Genomic DNA, 23,629 nt, shown 5'->3' on the forward strand with positions numbered 1-23,629 from the left:
CATCTGATTAAGCTTCCTTATCCCACCGGTAATCTGAAGATCTGCCATAGTATCTTCTTACAATCGAACCGTAGTATAACATCCCGGAAAATCCCATATTAATTTTGTGCCAAAGATGTCAACTTTGAAAGATGAGGAATTTAAAATTTTCTTCAAAATAAATAGAAAATATAAATTATGGAGGTGAAAGCATCCATATTGAATAAATAAGCAAAATGAATTCATCCCACATGGAAATAAAAAAAAAACCCATTCCACATGGAAGGAAGGAAGAAAGTGAAAGCATTCCATATAGGTATAAATAAGAAAGAGAGGTTCCTCACGCATTGGAAAATTATAAAACTTGGAAGCTCCTTATAAGGAAGAGAGTTTCCATATTAATATTCTTATGTGGCTAACCATTCTCGCTAGTCCTAGCGGAGGGTGCGAAGAACCCGACACGCATGGGCACGAGCGAAGGGTGATGTGACGCTTTGATGGCGCACTTTTCACTTCGCACGCTTGCATCGTCACAAGCCGCCTCTAGTATTTTTAGAAGTAGAAGGACCAAAAAATGAAAATATGAATTTTGATCCTTCGCGCTACGCGAATGGAACAGGATTAAAGTCTTCGCACTACGCGAAAGACAAAACACATAAACCGACATTGATTGGCTTCGTGATACGCGAAGAACCAACCCTTGACTACTTCGTGCTACGTGAAGTAACTTTTTTGCATGTAAGACACGTGGCAAGCCAGACAATGACTCAACAAACTTTATTTTGATTCGCGCGACGCGAACGGCTGGAGCCTTGTTCCTTGCGAAGGAGCACAAATTCTGCTATAAATAGGGGGTTCATGGAACATTCCGTCTTACACTGAAATACTTTCTCTCACACATTTAACATTGTTTTACGTGTTGGTTCTCGTAGTACGTGCCAAGACCTGAGCTTTTGACGGTTTAAAACCTCAGTACGCGATATAGAGTAGAGGTACTGCTCATACAAGCTTAGGCGTATAAACTCTGAATACCCGCGGAAGGTAGGGGTCTACTTAAGTTATTATTATATTATATCTGGCTTAGATCATTATTATATTATATATGGCTTAGACCATAGTCGGGGGTATAGCCCAAACCTTGATCATAATTATCTTTACATAAGCTATATATACACAAAGGTTATAGCTAACATATTGTTTCTTTATGATTAAGAAACATAAACTTTTACATACAAGATGATATAGACAAATATAGTTTCTTCACGAATAAGAAACGCAAAGTTTTATGCAAAGGATATAGTTTCTTCATGACTAAGAAACATAAGATTTTTCATACAAAGTTTATAGTCAGTGAATGTTTCTTCTTGAAGAGGAAACCTATCAATAAATGTTTCTTCATGAAGAAACTCAGCATGTGATTGGTAAATAAATGGAAAGACTACGGGTCTAAATATTATATTCAAACAAATGATCAGTCAAGGTTTAAAGCTATCAAAACCAGACTAAATGTCTGTAGATGGATCAAAAGACGATCCGGGTATTTATATAAACCTATTTTATTATAGGTCAATAATCATTTATTCACAAAGGTTTTCAAACGAGATCACCACATCATTCAGAAAAGACAATCACAGGTGAATACGTTAAACCTTTTACAATCAGTCATTAAGATAAACGGGTTGTTTATCATAGCAAGTCAGTCAAATGTTAATATGGCATTACCTTATCTCTAAATTTAAGGGATTACGTGATCCCTAAGTTACAAGGTAGAAAATAAAAAACAACTCAGACCGAGTACACATGTGTCTGGATCCAAACACATCTGACTAGCCTATCAATCAAGGCTACGTGGCCACATGCTAGTAGCCATAACCAAAGTTCTTCAATGGGCATCAGTTCCTGGAGAACCATAATTGTGTGTGTATGGCAAGTGGCACAAGTCCCATAAATAAAAGACATTTCTGCTGAGTGTGTTCATGAAAACTATCTTGTCAGTCAAAGATTTAGGTGTTGTTTGTTTTTTCAAAGGTAAAATGGCTGCAGTCTGCGGACCACATCTGTAACAGAAGATGTGGACCAAACCTCTGTAGTATGCAAGAAGAAAACTGTTTGTTTTTTTAACGTCTGCAAACTGCTAGAAATAAAACAGAAATTTTTAAATAAGCTAAAATTTAAATAAAAAAGTCCTTTAACATCAAAATTTAAATAATAGTTAAACAACACTGAAATAATATTCATAAAACCACAATAACATTTTTTTTACTTTCCAATAACATAAAACTGAAACAATACCCAAAAATTTCTTTACTTTCCAATAATATAAAACTAAATTCTATTAACAGAACACAACGTTTAACTTTACAACAACTTGTCTTCTAATTAAAGACAACACGCACTCAGAACTTATTATTAAAAAAATTATCAAAAATAGACAATTAAACTTTAGATGTGTATTGATAGCCAAGTACGAGCACTTGATCTTCCACTTTTAATCCAATCCTGAGTCAAAGCGTAAACTTTTCCTAAACCAAAATAATACTAGGTTTAGTATATATATCATGTATAATAACATAAATATACACCACACACTAAAATGAGGACAAAATTGTGAAATAAACCTTGGGTTAGTATATACGTTTACAATGGAATAAACTTTGTTCATATTAAGCTCCACAAATTTCATCCAAATATGCATAACCTTTCACTTAGGCATTTTAGCAAACACCTGGTGTGCCATAGCATTCAACTAATTTGATAGGTTATTCTTTGACCAAATTCACCCTTTAAGAACATTATTTCAAACCTAAACATAATCAATATCAAGAAACTTACCTTGTTAATAGACAATGGAGGTGACAGGCACTGCCGGAGGTGGAGGTCGCTGGAGAAGGAACGGCCGGAGTTGGAGGATGCAAAGTCGCCGGAGAAGGAACGGCCGGAGGTGGAGGTAGCAGGAGGTGGAGGTGAGCGGCGGCCGAAGGTGGAGATGGAGGGGCAGGAGATAGGAAGGATGAAAGGAGGCTAGGGTTTTGAGAGAGTTTTTTGAGACCTGATGTAAAATAGACCTGGTGGAAAATAATAAAATGGGAAGATGTTAGAAGACTTGAGAAGTGGGTGGTCCATGTCTTCTAGGATAAGAGGACGCATACGTTTTTAATAAAATGTCTTCTGAAAAACAGTCTGCAAACCTAAACGTCTGGGCGTGGTCTGCGCGGCGCAAACAAAAGAGGCCATGAAGATCTTTTATGAAAAAACAAACGGCCCCTTAATAAATGTTTTTAGAGTCAACGATTCACCAGCATATCGCTGACGTATTTTTCCCCCACATTTCAGGGAAACAGATTTAGCACAGATATCAAAGAATTAGAGACGCTCATGGAATAGATGCTCGCTTATGGAGATGACTCAGTTTTTAATAATTAAAATATTGTAAACAATATCAAACCAGGTTTGTAAATTAAACACTTGGATATTTATTATCCGAGAAGTTTAAAAATAAATTAATATTTTATTTTAACTAAAGTCTTCCGCTAAATAACCTACAACTCTGATATATTTATAAAACATGTACCAACTATAGGTCACACGCCTAGGCCCTAAGTCGGGGTGTGACACGTAGCCTTCCTCTAACCTGCTACTGCTTCAATCGCACCTTCTGGAGCTTGAACGGATTCTTCTACCAGCCCTAAACGTGGCTCTGATACCACCTGTTAAATTTCAAGATGGTAACCAGCAACAATCGGTAACTTGAACAGTTCGTTTATTCGACTCTTTTTTTATTATTAGGAAAAAAAATGACATGCATATAAACAAAGACTTCTGGGTTTATATACTACCCACACATATTAGTTCTAAACAAACCATAACTCTTGCTTCTGTCATATCTCTTCACAAATTAGAGAGAAACCAAAACTCAACTTAGACTTAAATATAATAAAATAGACCAAACTTAAACAAATAGATAATGATAACAATTAATTTAATTTCTATCTCGCTCTTCTCCAAGCCATCCCATGAGATCACGAACCGAACCGCCCTATATTATCGAGTGTTGTTTACGTTTCACACGTTATGGCATTACTAGCTCATTTTGACTTAGAGCTACATTAGATGGATGTCAAAGCAGTTTTCCTTAATGGTGACTTACAAGTGGATGTGGAACTTTTTGTGAATTATTATATGGTAGATTAAACATTATGATAAGGTTGCATGAAAGTTAATATTATTTTGTGTTATTGTCAATTTTTCATACCACTTATTCTTATCATACGAGGACACGAGGTACATATATGTGACGTACAAGTTACATGTATGTATCATAAATAGCAAACAAATTAATCAAAGGCTTTCTTATTTCCAATAATCAAACTAAAAACAAATGGATGAACAAGATAGTTGGGATGAAACTCTTAAGTTCAACCAAAAGAGATAAGAGCCTATATTGTTGATTGCGATGTGTATTTCTTGACTCCAGCCAAGATCTCAATTTATAGCCTAAGAAAAAGCACATGTTTGGAGAATAAGGAGCCGTTAGAATCAATCACAGAACCTTGAACCCAAAGCCTTGCAATCAACAACGAATGACAGCTTGAAGTAAAAAATAGAAGGAAATTAGCCAAGCCTGAGTAATAAGGAAGGTGTGAACGCAAACGGTTGCTCCGAAGACAATGGGGCACATCGAACAAACTTCAAGGGAAGATGGGCCGAAAATAAGCTTTGTGGCAGGCCATAATGAACTCCATTACCCAAACACAACAAAACAAACCAAAGCGTATGATTAGAGCAAATATAAATGTATTAAATTGTATAAGTTTAACAATATGTAACTCGTACATATACTTATTTATTTATTTTTATTTTATATTTTTTTTACATTTCTAACCTTACAATAAAGAAGTGAAAAGAAATTAAAAAAAAAGTAATTGGTTTATAAAAGTTTTCTCGGTTTTCTCATATCTTTTTTAGTTTCTCGTGATCTCTCTTCTCTAATGCATTGTGTTTTAATGCATCAATTATGCATTGCTCGCATATATGAATTCATATCGTGTGATGAATGATGTTTTCTCCTTATTGATTGGGGTGTTTTAGGTGATGTACTTTGCATTGTGTTGTTGATGCGATTTTGGGTGCTTTAGGAGATCTTCCTAGACTCAGATCTTAAATGGAAAAGGGGCCTCATAGTCAGTTTTCATCAAAGAAGCCGTAAGATTCAAATATCATCATTTGATACTCAAGCCTATGTTTTGTAAATTACACTAATTATAGCGCATTAGCATGCTAAATTGCATCTGCTATCAAAATCTATCAGGTTAGACTGATGGATGAGGCTGGTTATGAGCTAGGAAATTTAGATGCCACGTTGTGTTTTTGATGAAGAAATGAAACACAAATGTAAATATAAGAACCTTCATGCATGTATATATATCATAAGTAGATAAGAAACAGAATTGTGTATATTGCAAAATAAATTCATAATGAAGTATAGAGTGAGGTTTAATGAGAATCATCAAATAATTCAAAACCACTTTATCCCTTGTGTTTCATCATATTTTGTGTTTTCTACTCCAGACATGTTTTTCATGCACTCGCTTATACAAGCATCATGTAAATGAATTTAAAACCAATTTAAAGATGGTCGGCTAAAACTTTTTTGGGGACCTAAAGCCGATTCAAAAAATTAATGGCCTTTCGTAAAAGCTTAGGATTCTAACACGTGGGAATATAGTGGCACATGCTTTGTATACAATTCCTAAAATACCCACAATCAATAGTGAAAATGAAACTCTTCATAGTATACCAATGCTTTACTCTTCTTTTGAGAGTCTAAAAGTTAAATGAAGTTAAACCCTAAATCACCAAGTCAAATCCAATTTGTGAAAATGAGAAAAGGAAAGCATTGATAAACAGAAACTTCAAGAAGAAATTGAGAGCAGAGGGATTTATGATAGAACATAAAGAAACAAATGCAAATCAAACATAGTGAGGTCCTAAAAAAGGGAAGCCCCTTGAATATGTTTACAGGCCCCCAAGCTTTAGCTTAGTTTCTTCAAAGTCGAGTCGTCCCTCCTTAAAAAAGCACGCTTAATCTATGGGACCGTATATGAAAGATGAAGCTTATCCAAATATCTAAGTCATTTGATTTTGTAATTAAAAAGAAAATTCTTGGTGAGCAAAAAAAATCTCCTAAATCTGGTAAATAGGAGTCTAGGATGCATGGTTAAATAAAACAAGCATGCCTAAAGGACCAAAATCATAGGCATTCATTTTCAAGTTCAGCGATGGATTATATGTGTATGTTTTTTGTGCATATCTCACAGTAATAAGAAAACTAGCAGACAGAATAAAAAAATAATCGGTAGTAATATGTCAATATATATTCGGTAGTAATATCTCTATATATATGTGTGGATGACGTAGCCACGTGGGACCAAAAGCAACTATTCCAAAAGACTTGGAACAGTTTTGAGTGTGTCAACAACAAAAAAACCACAATCAGCAGTTACACAGCCAAATAGATACAAAACTGGCTATGTTTTCTATATTAGTATAATAATATCCACCATTCCCTCCCCTAATTACCTACCAGGCACCACCATTCCCATCCAATACTGAACCATCTGCACCTTCTTGTAAACCATTAGCATTTCTGTTATTTGCCGGTATGACTTGCAGATGGGCTGGTATAAAAGGTCTAGGAGTGCTCAGAACAGGTGGGCTAACATCCGCTTGGACCGGTTGTGTTGGATAAATAATGGACTGACTAAAAGCATCTGAATAAGCCCGGTCACCCAAACTTCCACGCATGCGACCAACTGGTCGCCAGATTTGGTCTGCTGCTGATGCATTGATCGAACCCTCTTGCATCATAAAAGCTTGGCCAACACCTAGACATGAGGTGCACAAAATACAAAAGTTTCAAATTGGCAATATTAACACGTAAAGGGTAAATAAGTCTTATAACAGAAATGTCAGATTGGTAAAATTCACAAAGTTAGCTAAATTGGGAACGGGTCAAACAAGTTGCAAGTCACCAAAAGACTATTTTAAGCCTCCAAAATCAGTTCTCACAGAAATCAGATCATTATCGTGATAAGAAAAAAAAAATAGTGTTTTAACCTTCTGATGATGTCACAGGCTTAGATGAATATGAAGTATGAATTGGAGCCGGAGTCGGTGGTGTCCAGTCACTGATTTGGGAACCTTGTGGGGCAGTGGCATTGGTATAGTGATGGGCTTGTTGGTTACTTATGGAACCATTCGTGGGGCTCACATAACGGAGGGCTAGCTGGTTGCTTATTGTGGGACCTACATAGTGCTGGGCTTGTTGGTTACTTATAGAACCAGTTGTGGGACCTACATAGCGGAGGGCTTGTTGGTTGCTAACGGAACCTACATAGCGGTGGCCCTGTTGGTTGATTACTTGAGCGACTGTGGGACCCGCATGATTCGACTCTACCATATGGCTGGCTGACTGGTATCGGTAGGAGTTGAATGGTTGACCAGTTGATTGATGAGATGGACCTGAGTGAGCACCAAATTGTTGAGCTGGTTGGCTTGAAACATTTGAGTGACCATGATGAATCCAATTCTACAGTGAAAGAATTAAATCAAGAATAACAATATGGCTCAACGGGTCTGTTTTGACCAAAATATCTAACCAGGCAATTATGCAAATTTAGAGAAATGCATTAAATAGAAACTGCGAAGGCAGTAATATGTTGTACCTGTAAGCCCATGTTCTCAAACATCGAAGGATTTGAAGCTGCGATCATACGTATTATTTGATGTCGATCCGTAGAAGATCCAGAAAATTGTTGCTGTCTATCCATTCCTGAAGGAGTCTGAGTTGGAGGTACTTGAACAGAAACTGGAATTCTTGTGACATGGGCGCCAGGTGTCGTGTACCTCTGACCATAATCATTACTCATATTATTCATGCTATCCTGTTGAAACTGCATGCCAGAAACAGGAATTTGGCATTCAGTTTGACTTTGACTTTGACCCTGCAAATTAGGATTCACAGATCTCCAGATTCCATGTGTTGGTAACTGCATATTGTGGGAACCAGAAATGAAAGTTTGATCCCGAGAAACAGCAAAGTTTGAAAATGAATTCTCCATATGAACAGGGTTCATGTTTAAAAGGCTGGGAATTCGATCACTGAGATTAAGTTGGTTTTGCAACTGAGCAAGAGAGTTTTTCTTCGTTTTCTTGATGGGCATCAATATCATTACCACCTTTTGTAAGGTCCATAATATCTTTACCCTTGTCTAAAGAGGCATTAGGTTCTTGGTGTAAAAGTGGTTTATCTTGTTCATCCGCATTATCATCACACTCATTAACATGTCTCCACGAGCCATCTGCAGTGATTTTCACATGTGAAATGGCAACACTGACTTCTTTCAAAACCTAAGTACATATCAGTTTCTTACATTAGACAGTTCAGCAACATCAAATGAATAAAAAATGATCAGTTGCAGTATTTGTAGTTACTACTTGCCTTAGCCATTTTCTGGTCAATTCGGATGTCAGTGAAGCATACAGATTGACTACAATGAGGACAACGCCATGACGGTCTTCTTGAGTTCATGTCCACATAATTTTCAAAATCAAAGCACTGCAAAAAAGAGTCAAAACATATAACAAGCCAACATACGATGATTTACAAACCAGGCACCATATCAGAAAAGGTCACCACGGTCAAGGTTATCACCACGTGACAATTTAACCAGGTTAAAGCCATAAGTAACGCAAAATGGAGACTCACCTGAAGATGATTGCATAAATGACCTTTAACAGGTGTCACGATGCGTTTGAAGCTGTATACGAAAAAGAGCCCAGATCCAAAGACATAAATAAGTGGAAGATCAAAAGAAACCACTAAATTTTGTTAAAATGAAATGCTATTGAACTGAATTATCTATTAGGCAAAAGAATTAGAAATCAACAGCTATAAAAACAAGTATGGTGCATACCTTATGGGGCAATTTAGCGATATTGTAGATGGCCCTTCAACTATATCGTTATCTGTCATGAAAAAAGCAAACCAAAAACATTAAACATTAATATGTTTATAATCCTATCACTTATGTACATTACATGAGTATACCTAAATCAGACGCAACAGTGGCAGGTTGCTTATAATCTGGAAGCTCAGGGCAGCTAGGGTTTGTGATCATACTCATGAAGGCAACAACTATGATATATTTCCCTACCATACAATAAGAGACAGTTTAATATATAGAATTTAAGCACGCAAAAACTATGTTGGAAACAAAGTGCATGTGTTATCATACCATTGAACTGGCCCACCGCTTGAAGAAGATTTGTTGTTCCATACCTAACCAAATCTGTTATATCTGTTGGAATCTGTGGTCCAGGATCCTGATAGAAATAAAACACATTAAAGTATTCACACAACACACTCGCTTTGCCACTTGTAGCAGGAAAACCCATGAATCAGTGTATACAAACCTTGTAAATACCAGTTCTCCTATCAACTGCTTTCCCATTCAACAAAAAGCTAGAAATTGAACAGAATCAATTACGGGTCAGATCAATTAAATGCATGTGTACTTTGCATGAAAAATGCATAATGGATTAAAAGAATTGTATACCTGACTAACTGAGGGCTTGTGATGCATGATGATGTCTCTGTGTTATCTGTTTGAGCAACAAACAAATACTGTAGTGAAGTTAGAAATAGAAATAACACTAAACCTTAATCAGAATACATGATAAAGCAAACATTTTTTGAATATGCTAAGTTATAATATAGAAATCTTACTATTTCTTTATCAGGAGATTTTACATTCTTTGCAATATGGAAATCTCTAACAAATGCACCATGCCCTGGCTACAGTATAATAGATAAAATGATGATTAGTGCATAGACATTTAAGCTAACATTAGGTAAGACAAAACTGAACACTATTACCGGTGCCTCAATAAATGTGAATATTTCACCCATCTTCATTCTTGGAAAAAACCTAAAATTAATAGAAGCCAAAAGATTAATCAAACAAAAACAGACACAACAGTCCATATAGTAAGAGTCATAAATACCTTGACAGCACTGTTGCGATGCTGTTTTTAACTGTGTTTTCTCCAGAGTTCATATCCTTAACACTGCAGAAACTTGTTGCAATCTACAATCACAATACAGTAGTCTTAAGGAAAATTTGCTACAAAAATGTCAATATCAACAAATATAAAGGTATTAAAAAACATTTGCAAACCTCTGTCCAAAGAGTATGAAGATCTTCATTATCCTTCTCACGAAACCATCCGTTTCTACATGCACCCTGTTATATATAAGGTAACAAGATTTTGAACTTCAGAAAGTAAGAATTGCACAGCACATCATCAATAAGATACAAACATGAATCAGAAACATACAAACCCTCAGAACGATAATTGATGATTTAAATGACTGGAAGAAATTGAGATACTAGAGTACCTTTATAGATATCATCACCATCATTATAGCTGTTAGGACGTTTTCATCATCAGTCCATTGGCGTACCTAACAACATAACGGTTGCAATCCTAGTTACATAATCTAACAAATACTAATATGTATATAGGATATACTTTATAGAACATTGTTGATGAACCAAAATTTAGAGGTTACATAACATCATGTTGAGGTATGTTTTTTTAGTCTCAATTTGAAGTTAAAAGGGTAGAATACATTAAAGAGGTCCATACCTCCTTCAATAAAACAGGTAACTCTAAAGCTCTGTGTGGAATTTCATTGTTACTAACCACATAGTCAATAGTTCTGCAACAGTCAATGTATATCTAATCAGTAATAACAAATTACATGTGGTTATAAAAATTAGGATGTAAATGTAAAGTTTAGATGATAGTAAATGATATAAGTGCATAATTCCCATGTTCAAGTTTCTTTCAGGATTTATCACTTGTGTTTGCTAAAGACATCCAGGATTAGTTTTAAACCCATTGATGAGTGTTAAGAAAAAATCAAAACCCTAATGACTTACTAATAATCTATTTTTTATACCAAATAAGTATGGGTGCAAATGAGCCAAACCGCTCACAAGCTACTAGAGATCAAAAGGCACGAAAGGGGCCAAGCATTATCACAGCCGAGCGTCAAATAAAGCATGCTTAGTTATCGAGCCCGAGCTCAAGCTTTGTATGGGAAGATTCTTTAGGCTCGTCTGAGCCTTATCAAGCCTAGCAAAGTAGCGTTTTCTTAAGTTGTACTCTTTTGTACTTCTATACATTAAATTCACACTACACAGCCAACCTCGAGCCGAGCTTTGGTCGTTTAAGGAACTTCACACAACCTAGAGCCAGGCTTAGGCTCGTTAAGGTTCTCTCAAAATACAAAAATATCAGTAAATGTACATAAATTAATAGATAAATAATAAAAGATCCAAGCCCTAACTGAGCTCGAGTTTGAGAAAATGACTTGAGAGCCGAGCTCAACCTACAGAAAAAGAACTCAAAACGAGCCGAAATCAAGCGTGAGCTCTGCTAAGTCAAAACAAGCCGAGCTCGAACGTACTAGGGCTCGGCTCCTTTACACGCCTTAAGAAAGACCTTAAAACCATTAGCACACAAACATGCTCCAATTTCAGTTCTCAAATGACTTAATTTCTACCTCTGGAATGATAGAAACGAGCATTAATTACACCGAACTTGAAATGATTTACTTCAGTTTCTCAAATCTCAATCTTAATACACAATTTCCAAACTCAGAAGCAAAATCTCCTAAAGATATTTAGCCAGCGCGTGTGTGAAATCGAAGCACAAATAAAGCATCCGTAACCTAGCATTAAGCTTAATAACAAATCAATAACAATAATTCTGTTATAACTGAACAACAAACACGCATAAATCATGAACAGGTAACAAATACACAAAATGCACTATTAACTATATATATTTCCCCAAATATTATAACCTGGAAAGATGAAGACATAGACGGCAGATCTTCTTGTCATCCCTTGTGCCACTGCGAACGTAATAAAATAATCTATCAACAATGTCGGCAAGCGGGAGAATGTGCACCGGATTGATCACTGCTCCAGCCATGGTGTTGTTAGTCGTACCAACTGGAATTAAGAGGCGACAAAAAACTGTAAATGGCGGTGCAACCATTTGTACGAAACTTAACTTTTGAAATAATAATAATAATAATAAAATGAAACACGTCATGATAATAGAGAATCCTTGGTTTGGTTGTTTACGGTAACGTTACATCAACTTTATATTTTTTGAGAAGTTTCATTGGTTAGCATGTCAACCTTTTGTATTAATGTATTATTAAACTCTTTGTGATTCGATACGTGTCATTCGACTATCTAAACGAATATTGTTACATTATTTTTTCAAAAATTAAATTATAGAGAAAACAAAAAATAATAGTTGAATTGGGTACTAAGATACTAAATATTGGAATTTTGTATTTGTATTGATTGCCCTGCTGGCGGTGCACGCGTATAATGTATATATGTGTGAACTCTCGGGTGGGCAAAAGTAAAATTGCACTAATTTTGATGTTATTTTACTAATCTCGTGAAAATAACGTTAAAAGTGGGGGAAGGTTATTCAGGCATCATGTGGTGGCGTTGATAGCCGAAAGACAAGGGCACATGCACCAATCAGCCGGTGTCCCGATGATTGAGTGTTATGTGCCTTATGTCCAAGGCTTGATGCAAAACTACTATCGAGCCGGGGGTCTCATCGGAAGCAGCCTCTCTATCCCTATGGGGTAGAGGTAAGGTTGTCTACATCTTACCCTCCTCAGACCCTACCATAGCATTGCTATTGGTGGGATATACTGAGTATGATGATGATGATGTATTTGTATTGATTATTGTATGAAATAATTCATCACCTCTAGTTTCAGATGGCAGCCTGCACTATTTTGTCATCTTCTTATATAGACTCTGCAAAAATTGGGAGAATAGTGGTGATAACAATGTATTCTCAGTTAACCTATATTTTTATTTCTAAGAGCACCCGCAGCGCTGCGGTGTTGTGGGTGCCCTACAGCTAAGGTGGCAGAGCAGGGACGGGGAGGCGATGTAGAGCAAGGTCCAGTGGTGGGCATTTGTTGCTGCCAAAGTTCGGGCCGAAGGGGAAGTAGGGGCTACACTCTCTCCTCTCTCATGTATGTTTGTGTGTGTGTGTGTATATATATATATATGGAAAGTATAGAATGAAAACTCACTTAAGTTGCGAAAACCCATAAAAACTTTATGTAACATCGTTTTTTTTTACACATATAATATATGTTGTAACATTTAATACAAAACAACGAAAACTAAAAAAAAATTGTTTTGCTATTTTTTAACATTTTTTTACTAATTTTTATATATGTTTTCAGGAGAGAGAAAAAGTTATATTTATATTTACATTTTTTATTCACTTTAATTGTGGACCACAAAATTTAAACTTTAATTAAAAACATGTGGTTGAAAATAGGTTTTTATAGTTTTCACAACTTAAGTAGGTTTTTATTTTAACCTTACCATATATATATATATATATATAATATAATATAATATATATATATAGTGGAGGGATATTTTGAGAACCATGTTGAGTTTTAAGAACTTAACAACTTAATTCTTAACCACACATTTTATTAAATGGATTGGATTGTGTGGTTGAGATTAAATCTGACTAAAAAGTCAAAGTAGGAGAGCGAATAAAGTTGTAAGTGATTACACTAATTTTTACGTCCGTTACACATGTGTAATAAGTCGACTCGGTGCGTAAAAAATTCTGTAATTTTTTTACGTATATGTAACCTACATATATTACGTATGTGTAAAAAAAATTTCAAAAAAAAAATTGTTACACTGAGTTCTTTCGAGTTCTTAAAACTCAAAGGGGTTCTCTTTTGAAATCTCACATATATATATATATGTAACATCCGACTTTTAGAAATAATAAATAGAGTAATATTTAAGTAAAGTTTGTTATTTAATCGTCGTATGATAATAAGTCATAAATTAAAATGAGAGATGGTAGGCTTAAATGGATATGGACTTAAAAATAAAACATGGACTTAGTGAATTAATGGGCCTAAGGTCCATGAGATAAGGGTATAAGTACCCCTTAAACCTTCCCTAAAACCCTAGATCTCATAAACTCATACCTTTCCATTATTACCACACACACACTCCATACTTTGAAACCCGAGAACGAGATCCCAGTCGTTTTAGCGATTTCCGCATCCAAACAACAAGAAGAATCAAGATCTAGCTCATGTCAAGACTAAAACTCTAAGCCGAATTTCGCTAGAGGTACGTTTGTAGTGTAAAGGTAGTCCTTTTGATGTCGGTTCTCCATGAAAATTGGTAGAACCATAGATCGGGGACTAAAGGTTAATAAAAATATAAACTTGATGTAAGAAAATGTGAACTTTGAGAGTCGGGTTCGTTTGGCTCGTTAGTTAAGTTTGAGGCGTTCATAGATCTAACGAAATTTGGGTAAAAGATTGAAACTTGAAACAAACCAAATTGAGATTTTGATTAATAATGGTAAAGGAAATAATAATAATAATAATAATTCTTGTAAGCAAGGAAGAAAAGAAGAAACAAGAAAAAAAAAGAAAGGAAAGAAAAAGAGAAAAGGAAAGTAAAGGAAGCTCATAATGACCATTTAATTTGTGTATAAAAGTTTGGAAAGATAAACATTAAACACAAGATCATGTTGGCGAAGTGGTTGAGACACAACATGGGTAGCGAGAGGTCACGGGTTCGAATCCCAGCTTTCGCGTGAGGGGCCAAGCGAAGCGAAATGAGGGTCCAAGCGAAGCGAACTGAGGGGTTCATGCGATGTGAACTGGGCTATTCCTAGTTAATCCAAAATAAACCAACAAGATGAACCAACCAACCAACCTCGTCACCTCGTATAGCCCGATATCTTTTTACGAGAAATAACCTGTTAAAGCAAAGAAATATATTTATATATATAAGATTTAATTAAAAGAAAGGTATATATGTATATATATGTATACATGCACGCATAATAATGTGTCAAAGGAAAGGAACATATTATTAATAAAGAAGATATATATACATCTAATAATGGGAGGATATGAACGTGAATTAAATACCGTCGTTAAATAAAGTTATTTTGTTGGATTTGTTAGCCCAAACAAACGAGCCTAGCTTATCAAGTACGCTAGATTAATAAATACAAATTTAATTAATTATGTTAGTACATGGTTAATTAATGAATGTATATGTTAAACAGTTAGCCGCGCACAACTCAGGAAGGGAATTACTATGAACGGTGAACGTAACAGAATCCAGGTGAGTTCTAGCCCCTTTATGTGTTATGTTTTGGGGGCTGTGTGCATACTACGATGTGTTTAGATTTATACACTTAACATAAATGGTAAGTGTATAGTAGATACATGTTTGTGTATGAATGTGAACGTTATGGATTGATTAATTAGTATGCACGTAATGTTATATTAGTTATGATTGAAGGAATTAGAAGGAAATGAAATGAAGTTAGAATGGTATGGTATGTTAGAGGGCACCAGGCCCTAATAATAACCGAGGTATGTAGGGCACTGAACCCTTATAACATCCAAGGTAAGTAGGGACTGGACTCTAAGGAGATCCAAGGTATGAAGGACACCGGATCTTTATAATACGGAGGTATGTAGGGCACTGGACCCTTATAATATCCAAGGTAAGTGAGGACCGGATCTTTAGAGTATCCGAGGTATGTTGTTAGTATGAAAGTATGAATGTATGTATGTACGTATGTATGATTGAATGACAGACAAATGAGTAAGTATCAATACGTATCTTCGGACGGTATTGGTAAGTAAGTGAATGTAATGTACGTTAATTAACTAGAACTCACTCAGCGTAGCTGACTTTTAGTATGCACGCAGGCAAGTAGAATGGGACAAGTTGCTTGATGAGGACACGTGGCAATAAAAGGAAGACTGACATCGCTATGAAGAAGACACCGTGTCGTTTAATGTTTTATGTTTTATGGATTTATGTTATGATGTTTAAGACAAAATGGTTATGTTATGAATGAATGACTTTTAAATTCCGTGAAAAGTTTTAATTAACTCTAATTTTACGAATTATGTGAATGAGTAAATCCAACCAGCAAGAAAGTAGGGCACCCGGGTCGGGGGTCTTATATATATATATACATATTGTTTTAATGTTTTTAATAGGGTTTGTCAAGGTAATATTGTAAAAGAAAATGAGGGTTTTTAAAAAAGAAAAATTGAAATCTAATGTGAAGGTTAAGCGTTGCTGGTGCTCTAAAGTTATAACTTGTACGTGAGTTATTATATGCTCAAAAGGAATAAATGTATCACATGTTAAGAGTTTTTAACTTGATCATCATTGCAAAGAAGAGTTTATCCTCTTCCAAATGTTTTTGGTAATGGCTAATATTTTTATAGCGATTCCATGTTTATGATAATCATAATACATGGCTATACATACATTTTGTGATTTATTAAGAGAAATAGTAATAACTCCTGTTAAAATATAATGGTATGATATGCGAATCGGGTTCTTGTATTATTATTTTTTTAATATGTAATCATGAGGACCACTAACTTTGCTTTTTTGGGACCACTTAAAATAGTAATAACTTGTGTTAAAATATAATGGTATGATATACAATTAGGCTTAGGGATGAAAAAGATTTATAAGAATCTTTATAGACTATTTAATACATGAGGACCACTAATTTTGCTTTCTTGAGACCACTTACTTTTATTAAAACGGTTAAAGAGCAACTTCATATAATAGTAACCAAGTTTCAAAATTGTTTTAATTAGGTTACTTAATTTTTAAAATTTGTTTTAATTAACTCACTTAACCTACATAATTAATTAAATTAAAGGTTTTAACATGTTTTTTTAGTCTTTTTTTTTGTTTTACATAGGAAATCTTTTTATTTTATTTTTCGAAGTCGACGCTGAGTGGCGACGTGGATTTTATTTTTTATTTTTAAATTTTAATATAATTAACGTTTTTTTTAAGTTTTTTAAATTAAACTACATATATTGCAAATTCCGACCCCCACATCTTATCCTCAGTTTCTTTCTTAACGCGCAAAAAATTTGGTAAGACTCGATTTGAAGATTTAGTGATCCGATTTAAGAAAAATATGCATGAATAACCTAATTAAAATACTTTTAAAAATCGGATACTATTATATGATATATAATATTTTAAAACTCACATGAAACGTCTAACCAATTTAATTGATAGCGACCCCTTTGGAAATTTACGAAGCTTATAACAAGTCGAGTAATCATTACTAGGTAAGTAGGTAGTGTGGCCTTCCCAAATTACTTTATGCAAAAAAGATTATCATCTTTCATGACCAACACAAAATGGTTGTGGACTTTATTGGTCTATGATATTAAATAATATACAAATCTTATTCTAATATGCCTTTTTTTTTCGAACAGTTATTCTAATATGCCTTTTAAATTTGTGTATCCTTAAAAATGAGGTTTTATCTCTTGTAAAAAATGATTTGCAGTTGTTAAAAGAAAAAATCCTTAAAAATTATTTGCAGTTGTATTTGACTTAATAACTTTTGACAAGAAGTTATAAACAGGAAAAATAAGGAATCCCAAATACTGAAACACCCCCTACATAACGTAACTTATATCTCGAGTGTGCTTTTTAAACTGCATATCTCTATTTATACACATAACTTGGGTTTATGTTTATCATACTAAAACAATGATATACAGGTAATAGCATATATACTATTACAGTCATGTATGTCACGAATGTTAGTATGAAATTATTCTAACACGATGTTAAAGAGGTAACACCAGAATAATATATTGTTTGGTGTTTTTTCTGTTTTAATGATTTATACAAATAAAACCACAACAATAGCATTCCACTTACCAAAAGTGTAAAAGTGTGAGAGAGTATATAACACAAGCTAACAAATGTTCTACTATATGATGTAGTTGGATTTTCTTTTCTAATCTTAACATTATAAGCTCTACATAATTTACACATGAGATACTAATCTGTTGTCTTAGGTCAATAGGTCCCTTATGACTTGTTTTAACTTGATCATCAGTTCATCGCTTCAACAAAGGGTTATGTGCCTAATGGCTAACACTTTAATACGATTTGCATGTTTTTAATAATCATATTACATGGCTATGCATAATATGTGTGACTTCTTGAAGAGAAATAGTAATGACTTGTAAAATTATCTTAATTATCAACTATTCCTCATGTATCATTTAATATTTTAATATGAAAGAAAAAAATATCTTTACAGGCTCGCTAATATAATAGTACGATACATGAATCTGGTTCTTGTGCTTCTTTAATATGTACATATGAAGATAAGGTTCCCACCTATATGAATAAGACTTGTGACGAATCTTAAAAATTTACTTAACACCTAGGGACCACCAACTTAGTTTTTTTGTCACCAGTAACTTTGTTTGAAAATATTTAAAGAGAAAATTTTTAAAATGACCCAAATGAAGAGAGATTCTAAAAAAGTTTCGTTCAAAAATGGAAGCATGGGGGATTGGTTTAATATCGCTAAATAGACTGAAATTGGATGGCAGCAAAATGGGAGAATTGATAAAAGATAAATTGGGAGATGGTAAAAACTTTTGTTTTTGATATATGATGTTTGGGTTGGGAATTTGATCCTACAGGAGGTTTGTCCTAACTTGTATAAACTGAAGGAAAAAAAAAACCAAGTTGTGTAAAGTTAGTGAACAGTTTTGGAGACAAAGGAGAATGTTTAATTGGACTTGGGATTGGTTAAGAAACCCTATGTCGGAGAATGTTTACTTCATGTTTAATTGGATTGGGAGAAGTGTTTCCAATTGTTAAGTGCTGCGAACAGGAAGGGGGGTGGACTCTTGGGAGTGGATAGGTAATAAGGATAGAGAATTCTCTGTTAGCACGTTAAAGAGGTTGATAATCAAAAGTAAAGATTTTAGTAACAACTATGTCATGAGGTGGAGCAAATGGGTTATGACAAAATGCAATATACTTGCTTGGAGGGCGGAAATGAGTAGAATCCTAGCTCATGATGCTCTTAAGGGAAGGAATATATATGTTTCTAACAGCCAATGTAGTCTTTGTGACTAGGGACATGAGTGGGTGGATCATGTTACCACATGTTGCTGGATTGCGGCAATGGTTGTCACACCCCAACCTATGAAGGAACATGCTGAGACGCGACAATATTTGTATCATAACTCAAAGACACTAAAAAGAATAATAATTGTCAATATTTAAATTTATTTTATTCATATCAAAAAACACAAAGTATTTAAGACAAAAGAAATTACAACAATTGATCTATCTTTATTAATTATCCTAATGTCCAATCTAAATGCTTCACTTCAAATCATCTGAAATAGCAACCTACAATATGCGTAAAAATAATTTGTCAACAACACATGTTGAGCAAGTAACCACGGTTTATAATAATAATAATAATAAGAAGAAGAAATAAAACAACTCCTTGCATTAGTGAATAGAATCAATTAACATAACAAATAGATGTGTCATATCAACATGTCACTAGATTCGGACATGTTTACTCAGATAAGTTCGCAACCAATAAGTGTGTCTTTTTTAGCATGCCACTAGATTCAGACATGTCTACTCAGACGGTGTATGATCATACTATGAGATATTGTGAGGATGCAGATGAGATACCAACCAACCATAAAAGCAATAAGCACATAAATCATATAGTAATCAACAATTAATCGAGCAATATCACAACCATACAAATAAGGAAATTGTGTTTGAGTGAAATAAATATAATTGTAATAGTTTATAGTATGCATAATGCCCCCAAAACAAAATAGAGAAAAAGGGGATGTGATTACTCACCTTAGAGATAAGGTAGAAGGTAACAAGGAGACAGTTAAAGCGAACAAGTTAGTTAGTTTCACGAGGAGTCTCAACGATAAGTCTTAGTCTTAAGGTTGTAATATTAAAATAAATAATCTAACGACATAAACGAACAAGAAAATGACATGATAGGTTCATGACGGATTTAGGGATCGATAAAGCGTTGAATAATAATTTATATTAATTTTATATAAGTGTAATAAGGACATAATCAATTTAAATATTATTACAAGTTACGTATTGATTTTTAAACAACAAAGGTGCTAATTTATTACTATAAAATTATATGAGCGTATATTATATGTTTAAATGAAAAACTTATTTTGATGGTCGGTTCGAGTGAAAATTATTTTTAGTTTATTTATTTACTTATTTGTCTATAAATTATATTAAGCTAAAGAAAATAATATTATATAAATGGTGATTTATTCGGTATTCGGAAATGTTTAAGCAATGATTTATTTTGAGATATAAATGGTGTTCGGTTCATTATCAGACTAATGATATTAGTTATAACAATAATAATAATAATAATAATAATAATAATAATAATAATAAAGAAAGAAAGAAAGAAAAAGAAAAATCAAAACTGGGCCTGGGACTCGAACCTGCGCCCCAAGCCGGTTCATGACATTAAGCAACACGCATCAACCAACTGAGCTACCCAATGTGTCGGTTAAAAACTAATTTCGAGTATTTAAAAGACAAATCTCCAATAAATATGATAAGTGGACTCATAATTGTTAATTCCATATCACGACCATTGAAGATTTACTTTAATAACTCAACTACTATTACTTTCTCGATAAGTAACATTTCGAGTGGCGTTGGATTATATTGATACAAAATACTTGTTCTAAATCGTAAATGAATGAGTAGAGGAAGATAATTTTTATATCGAAAACACTAACATTAAGGTGATTTTGTTTTTTCATAGGTAAATGTCTGCAATCTGCGGACCACATCTACAGACGTCTGTAGAAGAAAAGGTTGACCAAACATCTATAGTATGTAAGAAGAACACTGTTTGTTTTTTAATGTTTGTAGATTGCTAAAATAAACTGGTGGTGGTGTACGAACTGTGGTAATGGGTAGTGGTGCTGCTGGATGGTAATTGTGGTAGTGGTGGGTGACAGTGGTTGGCGGTGGCGGTGGTGGTAGAAGGCGGTGGTGGGTGGTGTACAATGGTGGACGATGGTGGTAGACGGTGGTGGCGGCGGACGGTGGGTGGTAGACGGTGGTTATGGCAGACGGTGAGTCGTGGTGATGATGGACGATGATGGTGGACGATGGTGGTGGCGGACGGTGGGTGGTAGACGGTGGTTGTGGGGGACAATGGGTGGTGGTGGGTGGTGGCGGACGATGGGTGGGCAGTGGGTGGGGGTTGGACGGTGGTGGTGGTGGCCGGTGGGTGGTAGTGACCGGTGGGTGGTGGTGGTGGTGATGGCGGATGGTGGGTAGTGGATGGTGGTGGTGGACGATGGTGGTGGGTGGTGGCAAACGGTGGGAGGTGGTGGTGGTGCATAGTGGGCATTGGTAGGGTGTGGTGTGTTAACCCGCTGCAGACCTTACAAGATCTTAGAAGTGGATGTGCTAAACCTGCACCAAGAAGAGCTTGCGTAGACGTTTTTAGTGAAACGCCTTCGAGAAAATAAACACGTCTGCAGATAGCAATATCTGCGCGGCGTAGACAAAAGAGTCTGCACAGACCTTTCAGAAAAACAAACAACACCTAAAGATACGCTATCAGATCCGATAACTAAAATTCTCCACCTAGAATTTTATGAGAACTTATAATGCCAATGGGTATTAGTAAAGACCTTAGCATATAATGTATATTAATTATTATAATTTCCTCGAATGCTTACTTTGTCTATAATAAAGTAAGTGCGCACTTAATGATCAATAAAAAAAAGTTGTACACATTAAATACTGTACAATATGGGTTTATTTTACTCACTTGGATTTTAAGATTAACTGTTTTATATTAAGTTTTTAGTATGACTGTTGGGAGTCTTGAATTAATTGAAATTCAAATTACTGTAACTATCTACTTCAGTTTCAATGTAAAACTTGATTAGTGTTTTAACTTGACCAAAATTAATAATACTTATCACAAATGATCTATAGGCCAAGTGAGAGAATGTTGGAAAATAACCTACATTAAGTATGACCTCCTAGATCACAAATGACAATAGAAGGTCTCTATTAAATATTGTAATTAGAGCATTCTCAATCCGTTCCCTAAAATTATATGATGGAGATTTGTAAATTATATGGTATGGTTATAAGTGGTTGTGAGTAGAGGAGAGAGAAAATTTATATGAAAAAGTTAAATTTAGGTAGTGTTTGTTATGGATGAATAGAAGGATGAATGGAATTGATTATTTCAAAGAAATGAAATAAATCATGTTTGGTTGACATGGAGTAATAGAATGAACCATTCCATTAGTAATGTAACTCCTTTCATTTTTAGAATTTTCATTTGTTGAATAAGAGGTGTTTTTTTTATTCCTTCAAAGAATGGATAAAAATCAATTATTATTATTATTATATTAAAATTATTATTAATTATTACTATATTCTCAAGATTATTATTATATATCAATAACACTATAACTATCATACTGTTATCATTCTTTTTTATTATAATATAACTATTGTTATACTATCAATATTATTATTTTTTAAAATTGGACGAGTTAACACTTTAAACGTGTATGTGTGATTCAATGTTTTTATAATTATTTTTGTTCGGTTTACAATCGCCACAGCGTGTAACTACTAAAACTAGTTATTATTACTATTCATATTATTATTAATTTTATTTATTTATTTATTTATTTTTATTATTATTATTGCTAATAATAATGATCTTAATAATAAAGTGATGAATTAATCATTTCATTCCTTTGTCCATTCCATTATCACATCCATTCCATTCATTTCTTCATTCCATTACCTTACACCAAACACACCCTTAGGGTTTCACTGTAGATACTGTATAATTTTTTAATATTTTCATAAAGTAGTTGTGAGTGAAAGAGAGAAAAAATATGATAATAAAGGTATAAAAATATTATTTAATTAAAAAGGAGAGAAAAAATAAAGTATTTTTTAGTGTAATTATATGATATATATGGATATAGGGTAAGGAACAGGCTGGGAATGCTCTTATATGATAGGTGTAATTGCATAATGTGAGACTCATAACTTTTGTCCTATGATGTCTTATATATGTGTATAAATAGAGATGCATACAACGGGTACCAATTGATGATCTCATACACACACTTACCATCAAGTAAAAAACATCTAAAGGGAAGCAAAGAATACTAGGATTATGGCTTCATCCTCTTCAAAAATAACTATCCCCACAATTAAGTGTGATTACTTTTGATGTTTATTTATGGGACATCTAAATATATCCCCTTACTAACCCTATTAACTACATATATACCCAACCTAAAAAATTAATTACATATATTCCCTTCCTTAACTCTAAAAGTATCAAATTTACCCGTTCTAGTTTATTTTATTAAATATATATAACTAGCTTTTAAACCCGTGTATTACACGGGATTTGTCAAATAATAAAAATAAATAAAGTCCGTTATTATAAAGAAATGAACAAAATTAAAGGTAAACAGAAAATAAAATATGTTACAAATAATAAGAAGTCTAAAATCTTAAATTTAAAAATTCGAGAAAATCTCTTTATATACAATATCTGACAAGATTGTTTT

The 23,629-nt window shown here is 34.0% G+C and overlaps 1 pseudogene across 1 annotated transcript; it reads right to left on the reverse strand.

Moving 5' to 3' along the window:
• Nucleotides 1-6,987: 6,987 nt before the first annotated feature.
• Nucleotides 6,988-12,077, reverse strand: LOC143616134 (E4 SUMO-protein ligase PIAL2-like; annotated as a pseudogene). Its single transcript, XR_013150607.1, has 16 exons — nucleotides 11,915-12,077; nucleotides 10,690-10,762; nucleotides 10,439-10,504; nucleotides 10,218-10,283; nucleotides 10,045-10,127; nucleotides 9,917-9,968; nucleotides 9,767-9,835; nucleotides 9,597-9,664; nucleotides 9,454-9,502; nucleotides 9,276-9,363; nucleotides 9,089-9,190; nucleotides 8,955-9,006; nucleotides 8,747-8,798; nucleotides 8,480-8,596; nucleotides 7,704-8,388; nucleotides 6,988-7,567 (listed from the first exon to the last, which is right to left on the reverse strand). The product of XR_013150607.1 is annotated as an E4 SUMO-protein ligase PIAL2-like (transcript).
• Between the last annotated feature and the right edge of the window lie 11,552 nt (nucleotides 12,078-23,629).

This window comes from Bidens hawaiensis, unplaced genomic scaffold (genome assembly GCF_021521415.1).
Source record: "Bidens hawaiensis isolate Kalapana, Puna unplaced genomic scaffold, B.hawaiensis_p1.1 tig00002306_1, whole genome shotgun sequence".
Taxonomy (NCBI): domain Eukaryota; kingdom Viridiplantae; phylum Streptophyta; class Magnoliopsida; order Asterales; family Asteraceae; genus Bidens; species Bidens hawaiensis.